The sequence below is a fragment of the Anabrus simplex genome, chromosome 2 (genome assembly GCF_040414725.1).
Source record: "Anabrus simplex isolate iqAnaSimp1 chromosome 2, ASM4041472v1, whole genome shotgun sequence".
Taxonomy (NCBI): domain Eukaryota; kingdom Metazoa; phylum Arthropoda; class Insecta; order Orthoptera; family Tettigoniidae; genus Anabrus; species Anabrus simplex.
The window spans coordinates 1,038,049,132-1,038,061,802 of NC_090266.1; positions in this window are offsets into that span (position 1 = coordinate 1,038,049,132).

Sequence of the window (12,671 nt, forward strand, 5' to 3'; positions counted from 1 at the left end):
TGTGGAGGAAAATTAAATGAAATGGCGTATGGCTTTTAGCGCCGGGAGTGTCCGAGAACAAGTACGGTTCGCCAGATGCACGTATTTCCATTTGACACCTGTAGGCGACCTGCGCGTCGTGATGAGGATGAAATGATGATAGAGACGACACATACTCCCAGCCTCCGTGCCTGCAAAATTAACCAATTATGGTTAAAATTCCCGATCCTCCCAGGTGTCGAACCCGGGACCCCTGTGAACAAAAACCAGCACGTTAACCATTTAGCCATGGAGCCGGACTTTGTGGAGGAAGTGCCACTCAAATTAATTAAAAAGACCTCAACGGCAACAAAAGCGGGGAAGGTTGACTTCGGTACATTGGAACTGGAGAAAGTGGCATCTACCGTCCATGGTTAAAATGGGCAGAGGGCACGACAGTTCCATACGTCAGTGACTATACCTCAGCAGGATCTGTTCCACATGTTAATAGTGGCTGATAAAATATACCTCAGGGCTAACAACCGTCACCCACCAGGGTGACCTTACATATATACTCATTTGATTCAACATGAATAATCCAACCCCAGTAATGTTGGGCCAAGCACCTCATCGGATTTTGGGGAGCCTGCACCTTCATTTACTCCACCACAACTGCCCTCCCACAAACAAAATTAGAAACATGAAATGAACATATCTTACCTAGCTACAGTGAACATGACCTCCCTATTAAATGTAGACAAACTCAAACACCCCTGAAGATTTGGACAAGTATGATATCAAAATAGCAGGATTACAAGAGACCGAGTTCACCCAACAGAAACCCAAGGATACGGGATCTATAAAGGCAAACCATGTAAGAGGGAGATGAAGACAGTTCCAGACTGGGTACTGGCTTTGCTGTACACCATAGAATGTTCGATCATATATTAGAAATCACCTCTCCCAACGGAAGAATATCCTCAATATCCTTCAGATCCTACAACATTGCGTACACAATAGTGAACTTTCATTCACCTACAATCGACACCGAGAGGAAAGATCTGGAAGCAGTAGAGTACTACTGGAACACCCATGAAGAGACCCTAGAGAAGATCCCAAACTAACACTCCAGCATACCAATGGGCGAAGTCAACACATAATTTGGCAAGCAGAATAAATACCGCAGGATAGTAGGCAGTTACTCAGCCTACAAGAAGACAGAAAGAAATGCCGAGTGACTCACAGACCTTTGTGACAAATACAACCTGGTCCTAAAATCAATCGTTTTCAAGCGAATGCTCAGGAAGACCATGACCTGGAAAAGTCCAAATCACATCTCATGCTGGATGAATTTCAAATAGACCTTGTGGTTATCGACAGGAGATGCCACAGAGAAATTCAGAAAGTCAAGGTATTGAGAGCAGCCAACCTTGAGTCTGACCAATATCTCTCCCTAGTAAATACCTACCTACAACACTTGAGGAGAGCACACGAAACCCCAAAGGTCTCGAGGATACCTAGGTTCAACAACCAGCGGCTGAGCGATTTGGATTGTGAACTCCAGAACACCCTTGAGAAGGTAGCACAGAAACAAGGGTGAACTACTCTAAAAATGGCTCTGCTGGATGCCACTCAAGGAAATATCCCTGCTTCAACCAAGAAAGGTAAGCACCCCTGGTGGACTTCAGAGTATGATCAGGCTGTAGAGAAAAAAGTGCAGAGCCTGGATGAAGTGGAACCAGCGGAAGGACGAGCCCAACAATCAAGTTTTTATTCCGCAAAGAGAAACAACAGCGAGCAAAATCCGCAAGACTAAGAGAAACTACAACATGTCTCAAATACAACAGGCAGAAGAAGACCTAAAGAGCAACAGTTCAAGAGATCTCTACAAGGGACTCAATAAGCAGTCTACCTCACACACGGCCCCCACCCTGCATCTTCGATGGCTAGATGTGAAGCTCCAAATGAACAACAGAATCTGCACCAATACCTATAAAGAGTACTTCCAGAAAATCCTCAATGCACAAGAACCTAAAGAGAGACTGACCTTCACCGAGCCCACTATCAGAAACGAGGACTCTGTACCAACCAACAGGGAAGAAATAGAAGAAATCATCAAAGGCGTCAATAATAACTAGGCCCAGGTGAAGATGGTACAGTTGCAGAGATATGGAAACACGCAGATGAACAGTCTCTGCAGAATATCACCCAGATCATCCAAGACATATGGAGAAGAAAGGTCTTGCAAGAGGGATGGACCTCAGCCGTTATCCATCCACTACCCAAGAAGGGACGTAGAATCGACCTCAATAACAGCAGAGGCATCTCCCTGTTGCTTACAACCTACAATATCTTCTCTACGGTAGCCAAGCTAACTGGAATCACGGAACAGCTGGACTCCCAACTAGTTGAATACCAGGTTTCCGCATCAGTAGGTACTGAACAGAGCAGACCTCAAGACCATCCTCACATACAGAAGCTGAGGGGGACACCACTGGGTAGCCATTATGGTATATTTCCAAGAGGTATACGACCAATAGATAGACAGACACTCTTCTCTACCCTGCGGGAACTAGGCCAAAAGTAAAGACCCTCCAGTCAATTAAGTTTAGTAAGGAGAATGGATCTTAGCAAGCGAGAGCGAAACTTTGGCCGTAGACACTAGGGGCACCAAGTTAAGGAGGGCCAATCATTCCTGTAAAAGTATCTACACCTCCAAGTAAATATCCAAGAACCTAAAGCTGAAGCACTACAACTCAGTAGTAAGAGCCTCTGTACTCTACGCCTCTGAGTGCCTTTTGATGAATTGAAAGGATTCATTCAGAAAACCAGAACTTAAAGAGAGGAGGATACTAAAACCCATAAGAGAGGAGGATGGTAAATACAGGATCATGCACAACAACGAGCTCTACGAACATCAGGAAGACATAGTCACATGAATGAGGAAAAGGCGAATGACCTTGTATGGGCAAATGGCCCGCCTGAAACCTTGCAGGCTCACTAACAGAATCCTCACAGTGACAAGAAAGGGAAAGGCTCAATAAAATCAGACCAGAGAAACTATAGATCCCATTAGAGACCACAGGGAACCGATCCCAGTACCGACAGGCCATCCTACAAGGAGTCTCCCCGCTGTCTCTCACAAGCAAAATGAGTACCTAAAGGGACACCGGACCTAAGTGGACGGATGAAAGGAAGCAGGCCCACCATCCAGAAAATGAAAGCGGACTGGGCCAGGAAAAAGCAGAAGACCACATAACTAAATGTTAAGACGAGCCCTGTGGTCCCTAGTAGGCCAAAATGATCCAAAATTATTATTATTATTATTATTATTATTATTATTATTATTATTATTATTATTATTATTATTATTATTATTATTATTTTGAATAATGCAGCATTACCAGTGGTCGTACACTATGTTCACTGGATGTTAGCTTCCTATGGAGATCAGTGATGGCGTCCGACGCATGACCACAGGTTCAATTCCAGCCAACAAAGGAAAACACTAAATCAGTAAGATTACATTCCATTTTAGCAGATCTACCTATAAAGAGAAAACTATATTGCTCCCATGCAATGATGTAGAAGTAAACGGGAGTGAAATACCAACACTCCCTTATCTATATAATTAAGTCAGAAGTATGAGGTGAGGAAGTATATACGATGAGTAACTCATGGCTGTTCGATAACAGCGGCGATCTGTCGGGGCGAAGCCTTGCACACCTATCCCCCGGGTGCCGCACCATCTGGCATACAGCAGCAAGCTGCGCGGAGTGAGTCGAAGGGAGAGGCACTCAAAGCCTTGGCTGCAACCTCAGTCTCTGATGCCTTATTCTCAGAAATACGCGCGACGTCTTTTCTCATTGCTTTCAAGTTTTGTAAATGTAAGAAAGTGTCAGATGCTTGCATTATAATGTCCTTTAGATTTCCATCGCTCTCATTTTAGGTCTGGGCTTCACCGATAGCCTTGGTAGCCCTCAGTATACGCCATTTGTGCCTTACTACGAACAACTTTACCATGCTTCCTTTCATTTGACTGCGACGTCACAGTTGACTCATCCACTATCAAAGAATTATTAATTCCCTGATACAAGCTACCGGTATCGGAATGTAAACTCTTACCTCCCGGTAGAGGCACAAGGACAAGGGTTGAAGACGGGAAATGTTTCATATTCCTTCCAGACCCAAACAGTTAAATATTGTAAGTAAACGTAATATAAGGTAACATGTAGTCTTTGCGTGGGAGATAATCTCAGTTGAGTAGGTGATAAAATAGATAATAAACCAATATGTATATGTTGGTCAAGACATTTTGCAAGGCTCAGTCCAGAAAAGCCCTCATATCTACACAAATGACAAACTGTGTTTTAATGAAGTTTCTCAATATAATGTATAGAATTGTATTATCAAATATATTATAATTCTGTTAATTTTTCTTTCAGAACTAACCTCATCGAGCATGTCTAAGCGTTTTAGAGTATTTCATAAACTGCAATACAGCCTAACAACATTGCAATATTTCAAGACGTTATAAACTTTCTTCCCCGGTCTAGGAATCCAAAAATAACGACCGAGAGGATTCAACGTGCTGACCGCTCCGTACCTCATCATCCGCATGCCTCCGGGCTGAGCCGCGGTCGCTTGGTAAGCGATGGCCCTTCGGAGCTGTTGTGCCATGGGTTTTTTGTGTTTTTCTAATAAACTCTCCTCACGGGTCACAGGCATATTGAATATTGATATTGTAAAATGTGTAGTAAATAACTAAGTGTAAATAAGGCAACTCCGTAGTAGTGTTCATTCAGAGCAGCATTTTCCACTAAATTAGGTTAGCAATCGTACACCATGATTTTTAATGACTGTTATTATTTTATTAGAAGCCTATATCATTAAGCTACGACTGTGCCATAGAAGGTAGTTTGGGATACATTCTGTTGAGGAGGCCCAGTTTCGAAACATGTCGGAGAATTGGGTAATTTAAAAATTCTGGTCCAACAGGACTAATACTTCAACATCTTATCAGCATTTCTTGCAAATGGATCAGATCATATAAAATTACAGATATAGGCCTAGAAAATATATACATGAATGTTGTTACTTACACTAGCTTCATTCCAAACGAGAAAATGGTTTCATAAGATTAAAGAAAACGGTTTAGTACCGTAGCTTGATATTTTCGTTTGATCCAAGAATGAGAACTGTTTTTCTCAAAAATCTCGAAGCGTTTGGACGCTATCTTAAAAACGCTCTACTGTGGTGTACATTGTTGACAGATAGCTACGCGCATGAGTCAGTTACGATACTACATAAATTTAAATATGGAGATGAACAAATATTCATATTAAATGGAATAACAAAAATTCATTTCTTGTTTGACAGGTAGGCAGCTGTGCTGTTATTATCCAATTGTCACTTGATTTAAAGCATACAACCGTTTGTTTTTCAAGTTCGAAGTACCAAACTCACTCCGTTCTGTATTCCACGGTGTAAATTGCATGCATTGTTGAAATAAACCAATGCCTGTTAGCCTCGATCCATAAAATTACCAATCAGACATTCCTGCCTCAAGGACGCAAAGATGACAAAAGATGGCTGTATAACACGATCCAGATATTATGGTTCTTTAATTAAATAGCGGGTTTCCAACAGGGATGTGGTGCTCTTAGGTCATACACCCATAGACTCTTTGATACATCAGGAACCGCATCAATTAGTTCGATTCCTAGGTTAAATTTCTCCAAATCTGCCTTCTTTTACCAATTGCTTGAGCAGACCTTCATATTTTATTCTGTCTAGTCATTATACCTTCAAAATTATTCGGTACGCCATTAAAGATATCATGATAGGTAACCCAAAAGTCCACAATCCTACAAAATAAACCTCTAAACAGGTCGTAATTTCATAAAAACATGGTATGCTAGATATAACTGGATATTACGAATTGTCCTCCTTATTACACGAAAAGATGAAATACCGGTACTATCTCCATAACTGGTAGGGCCTATAAGTATAAAATTTCGTACATAGCGTGGGCAATCTGAGACTGTTCAGTTGATGAAACTAATACACTTTCTAAACAATTATTTCTAATAAAATACTATTTGAAATGAAACAATTGTCTTGAGTCTACCTCCAATATTTCACTTCACTGTGCAAACAAACCACTCTTTTAAGTACCTACAGTGTAATGAAAGTATACTTCTTGCATGAAAATGAAGCAAGCTAAACCAAAGTATTTACCGGAAGAAATATATTTCCGTAAATGACATTAGGCTTTGTATACCACGAGAAAATGCCGTGTTCAGGAAGTTTATACTGGTGTCTCTGCCTTTCCGTAAACAAAAGAAGACAAGGCTCCTAAGGTAATATTACTGTTCTCCAACTTAACGATATATCACACATGCATCAGGTACACTTTCATTTGATAATTTCTTGAAATCTCTAAGAGCGCATTTTTGTTGACCATAGGTTACAGCAGACAGTAGTGGAGCTTCATTGCTACAGCCTAGGCCGTCTTCTCACTGCAGTTGCGCATGGTACTCTCCGTTTATTTTACCACTTTCTTTTTGCCTACAATGCCATTTCTTTTTCGCTAAGCCAATGGATTATGCTCCCTAACCTCCCACGTACGACTGTGTGTGCTTAAACGTGTAATATGAGAAGACCCGAGAGGTGCAGTTGAGTGGTTCATTTCCAGATTATAACAAACATCTGTCGTGAGTTTTTCAGCGCCGTTACTACATTCACGCCAAGCATAGCCTACCGGTAGAAACTTACAATGATTCCCATAAAGAACTTTCACCCCATCAATGCAGTACCGTAATTAAAACTGAGAGGACTTTTTCTATCTGTGAAACTCACAACCTGATTTTCAATCCATTTATCATCATACCATTGCCTGCTGTCCATCTCACAACATTATCAGGGTCATTTTGCAGTTGCTCACAATCTTGCAACTTATTTATTACCCTATACAGAATAGCATTATCCGCGAAAAGCCTTATCTCTGATTCCTCTTATTTACTCATATCATTTATGTATATAAGAAAACACAAAGGCCCAAAAATACTGCCTTGAGGAATTCCCCTCTTAATTATTACAGGTTCAGTCTGCCTGAAGCAATGTAAGGATAATTTTGCTGTGCTGACCTCATATCACCATATAATCTACAGGCTTTTAATCCGAGTAGCAGTTGTTTGGTAGGCTCAGGCATATCAGAGCTACAGCATCAGGGTATTTGCTTTTTTATTGATCTTTTGTTGGCTTTTGATTTTGTTTTATAGACTTCCTGTCTATTCTTCCTTTATCACATTAACTCCTACACACACCTGGTCACATCATGTTTCCTAAATCATTTAAATGCCTTTTCTTTGTTTCATAATTTATTGATACGGAAAATACTACCCCAAATTATAATTTGTTTGTTGAATCACTTCCCAAGAGTCTCTGGCTTGCAAAATGTAAATGGAACTTTATCTTTTCCAAAGCTAAATGGCAAACATTTTGTGTAAACGTAGTCACCTCAGTATGAGTAATTGCCATGGTTCAGAATGTGTTCAAGATATCAAAGTCTATGGCAGAGTAACGGATAGTTTACCCAGGTATGTAGCCAGGAGGGGGGGGATGTTGTGAGGCATTTAACCACTCCATAGAAATTTTACAAAAAATAAATAAACAGGACTGACAATAAGCAATCAAATAAATAAACATTCTGAGACATAAATGTAGAACCAACAGATCTGTTGAATCTGTTTCTAAGAAGCCCCAAAAATTGGTTTCTAGATTGTAAATTGATATAACCTTCACTGTAGAACTGTTGACCTTGATCTATTGTTCTTATTCTGTATTTTAATGTAAGATTGTGTAGTGTACTGCAATATGAATATCAACAAAATTCACTTATATCAGTGTCCTTATAATAATGACAAGTCTTGCATGCGTGCACCAAACATGCACAAGCACCTTCATCATGTTCTATCATCATTTTGTAACTATAAGCCCTCCATCGGCTGATCCTGTCTATGCTACTGGTCCTACCCACAGGGCCACTACTACTAGGTCACTCAGTTGTTGTTCATCGCCTGCAGGCAAGCAGTTGGCTACAAGAAATCATACCACCCATATCACCCAGCAATCAGAGGTGTAAATATACATCTGAGCAAAAAGTAAGTGGAATACTACAAACAGAAGATGAATATTCTTAAATCCAGTCAAATTTTTCTCCCACACAGAACAGCACTCTGCTGAAACTAAATATATCCAGCTGATGCTCATAGAAGAGATCTGGGAGTGATCTCATTTAACTTTCTGGATAGATATTGCATTTTTGGTTCTTATACAGTGATTGTAAGCTACTAGCAGGAGAGGAAGCAGCACCTCAGCATTGATCAGACATGTGCACGGAAAGCTGACCAAGTAATAAACCCCGAAATGGGAAGAGGTGTCCCTAAAACTAGGTAGTGAAAGTTGAAAGAAGCTAAATTGAAAATAAACTTTGTGAAGGAAGTTGGTGCAGAACTGCTGAGCGGATTCAAGAGATAGGAAAGAATAATAGACAGGTGTAATAAGAGAAGTATGGTTTTTAGGATTCACTCAGTTTGCAAAATCGCGGGGGGGGGAGGGAGGGTTTTCTCCCCCACCGATGATTTTATCTCAAAGGTTACCCCCACTAAAATTCCCAGGGGTGATTCTTTCATTATAAAATGAGGAAAATGTAACACATATATTACTGAAATCAGTGTCTCTTACTGTGCATATTTTCATAAAAACATCAAATAAGATAAAAATAATAGGATGACTGCCAGACCTTGAGGAATAAAACAATGCAGCGGTGGCAACTCTGCACCTGCAGCCTATTTTTCATGTTTCATTCTGGCAAGTCCATCTGAAACCTGGGAATAATTTTTCATTGTTATAACAACAGAATTCAAACCAAAATATTTTAAATTTACATTTTTAAACAGAGGGGGTAATTTACATAGAAGGGAATTATATACTCCTATATACTGTTTGAAATAAACACTAATAGTTTAGCCCTACGATCCTTCACCCCCCCACCATTTTTTCCAATTTCGCACCCTGGATTCACTACTTGGAAATGAAAATCTGACAATAGAAAACCATCATGTGGAGGTCTAAAATGTATAAAGGAGAAGAAGGATGTAAAGAAGGAATGAGTTCTGCAAGGGGAACCGACAAGAGAAAAACATAATTTAGCAAAGGAAAAAAGCAAAGAGAGCTGTTGCAAAGGCAGAAGCATATGCTGAGTTGTATGAAGATCTGTGTGCAGAGCAGGAAGAGGAAATTCTTTAGTATTGCATGAGTGAGGGAAAGGAGCAGAAAAGATGTGTCTTGGATAAAAACAGGTGAGGATTGGATACTGAAAATGGCATTTTTGACAGATGGAAACAGTATTTCAAAAAGCTTCTAAATTATGATCACCCAAGTGTAAAGAGAGATAGAGGCCTGACATGTATGGGTGCAGTACCCTACATCAGACAAGAATAGGTGGATAAGGTACAGGAGAAAATAAAGGATGGTAGGGTTGTAGGGCCAGACAATATACTAGTGAAAATATGTAAAACCTTTGGAGAGGAAAGACTGGCTTAGCCCACAGACCTATTCGATGATTTTCTTAAAGGTGAAGAAGTGCTGGATGAATGTCATTATCCCACTCTTTAAGAGAAAAGGGTATCTTCAAGATAGTGGTAGCTGTAGAAGAGTTAAATTGATGTACCACACAATGAAGATATGGGATCGAGGAGCAAGATAGGAAGTGAAAATTAGCAGGGAGCAGTTTGGCTATACGTATGACAGAGAAACAGCAGATGCTATATTTGCCCTGAGATAACTGGTAGAAAAGTGCATGGAGGGCGATCTGTGATATTCATTACTCTTGAGAAGGCACATGAGAGCATGCAATGACCAGAAATGGGGAGATGCCTATGAAATGTTTTTGTTTTGCTTGTGGCTTTATATTGCACTGGCACAGATATGTATTATGGCAATGATGGGATAGGAAAGGACTACGAGTTGGAAGGAAGTGGCCGTGGCCTTAATTAAGGTACAGTCCCAGCATTTGCCTAGTGTGAAAAGTGGAAACCGTAGAAAACCATCTTCAGGGTTGCTTACAGTGGGATTCAAACCCACTATCTCCTGGATGCAAGCTCACAGCCGCGCACCCCTGACCACATGACCAACTCACCCGGTATGAAAAATTTGGTGGCAGACAAGTAGCCTATGTCTGCCGTATACAAGATATGTACAACAGTTAAAAAGTGATAGATATGCAGTTGGAATGACTACCACACTTCCTGTAAAAGTAGGAATCCATTAAGTTGCCATTCTCAGTCTGTTACTATTTACTAATGTATTGATCGTGGGTGCAATGAAAGAGGCACCATGGCGTGGTGGGTGATGTTTACCGATGGCATTGTGCTCTGTACAGAGACACAGAATACAGTAGAGAAATGTTTTGAAGAATGGATACAAAATACTGAAAAGAAGAAGAATGAAGATAAGTAGAACCAATTACAAGTTGCTTTATGTCGCACCGACACAGATAGGTTTTATAGCGACAGTGGAAAAGAAAAGGGCTAGGACTCAGAAGGTATCGGCCGTAGTTTTAAATAAGGTACAGCCCCAGCATATGCCTGGTGTGCAAAATGGGAAACCACAGAAAACCATCTTCAGAGCTGCTGACTGTGGGGTTTGAACCCACAATCTCCCGATTACTGGATACTTGCCGCACTTAAGCGAGTGCAGCTATTGAGCTCAATATAAGTAGAACCTAATAATAATGTTATTTGTTTTACGTCCCACTAACTACTTTTACGGACTTCGGAGACGCTGAGGTGCCGGAATTCAGTCCTGCAGGAGTTCTTTTACGTGCCAATAAATCTACCGACACGAGGCTTTCGTATTTGAGCACCTTCAAATACCACCGGACTGAGTCAGGATCGAACCTGCCAAGTTGGGGTTAGAAGGCCAGAGCCTTAACCGTCTGAGCCACTCAGCCTGGCATAAGTAGAACCAAGACAGTGTTCTTGAGATTGAGAAAGAAGGAGTCCTGTGTAAAGATGAATAGCAGAGAGATTCCAACAACAAACAAATTCAGTTATCTTGGTATATTTCTACAACTAGATGGCAGATTGAAGGAAAAATAAACAGCCAGATATAATCGACATGGTACAACTGAAGGAAGGGATCCAGTGTGTTGTGCAACAGAAAGAGACCAGAAGAACTGACACAAAAATCTACATGACAGTAGTCAGACCATGTTGACTTACAAAGAGAAAAAATTGGCTGATGATAATAAAATGAGCTAGAGACTGGATTTGGCAGAGATGAGAATTCTGAGATTTGTAGCTGGACATACAAGGTTCAATAAAGTAAGAAATGGGGTAGTGAGGGGAATGCTCAAAGTGATGAATGTGTCTGAAATAATCAAGGAAGTTGGGCTCAGATAATACAAGTATAGTGATTTAGGGATATCTTGACACGCTAAGCAAAAATCTGTAATTTCGATCATGCTTTATTTGTAAAATATTTGAATTATTTCCCTGGTGATTTTGTACACAGTTAGTTTATCTTTTCTATTATTTATGGCAAAAAATAGCATTTCATAACATGTTAAATTATCAAATAAATAAAGGTAGCAATAATGTCCACTTCTCCCGCACTTAGGGAGAACCTGACACTAGTTAGGACCTCCGAATAGTTATACAACTATTGTACACAGTGGGTACATATAAACTGCTCATCATTTCCGTTTTCCACACACAACTCGAGGAACCATTTCCTGCATTCCCCACTACATTGGACCCATTCCTCATTATGGTTGTCGTCACATAATACAGATGTTGATTCCCATAGGGAATCCATAGGGACCATAGGGACCATTATATTGGTATTATGTCGTCACATACCACACAGTAACTCTCAGAGCATAGAAGACTGCTTGAGAAACTAGCTTCCCCATTGCGCACGCCAAGTTCTCGTTGTTGTCCTTCGATTTGAAGGATTCTTTTCATTTTCACGTTTCTTATTCTTTAAATTTTCCTGATAATCCTGGGAAGTCACCGTGGCAGATGGGGGGGGGGGGTGAGGGAAGCAACACATCTCTATTCATAAAGCTGATGCCTTATCAAGCACATCCAGATCTTTTCAGTGCATTGAGTGTCCGTTGATTATCAACCGAATCCTGCCCCAAGGTTTGTAACGGTTTAGGTGATCAAGGAATAATGACAATACCTCAGTGGTCATATACACTGATTCGGACATTTTAACACCTGATCCACTGGGCATTCCTTTTGAGTGTATCTTTGCCTTACCCCTTTCATTATAACAAAGGGTGGGATAGCATATCCAATAGCAATACCACACACCATTACTGTTACCGTAGATCCCTTTTCTGCCGTGGTGCTGTAAAACATGTATTTCTTTCCTTTTTCACTGATAATCTTCCCTGCCTTAAATATGAGCTGAACACCAGTTTCAATGGCATTGAAAATATTACCAGGCTCTTGAAAAACCCAGTCATATCAAACCATTGCATTTTGTTTCTTAAATATGCTTCTTAACACCATTCCTCTGAGTGAACCTAAAAGCCAGTTCTCGTAAGTCAGTCACTGTTCGCCCAAACCCCTAGAATCGAGATGAAAAATATGGTTGACTAAATGGTCCTACATAGCTTTGTCAATTGTTGATCCTTT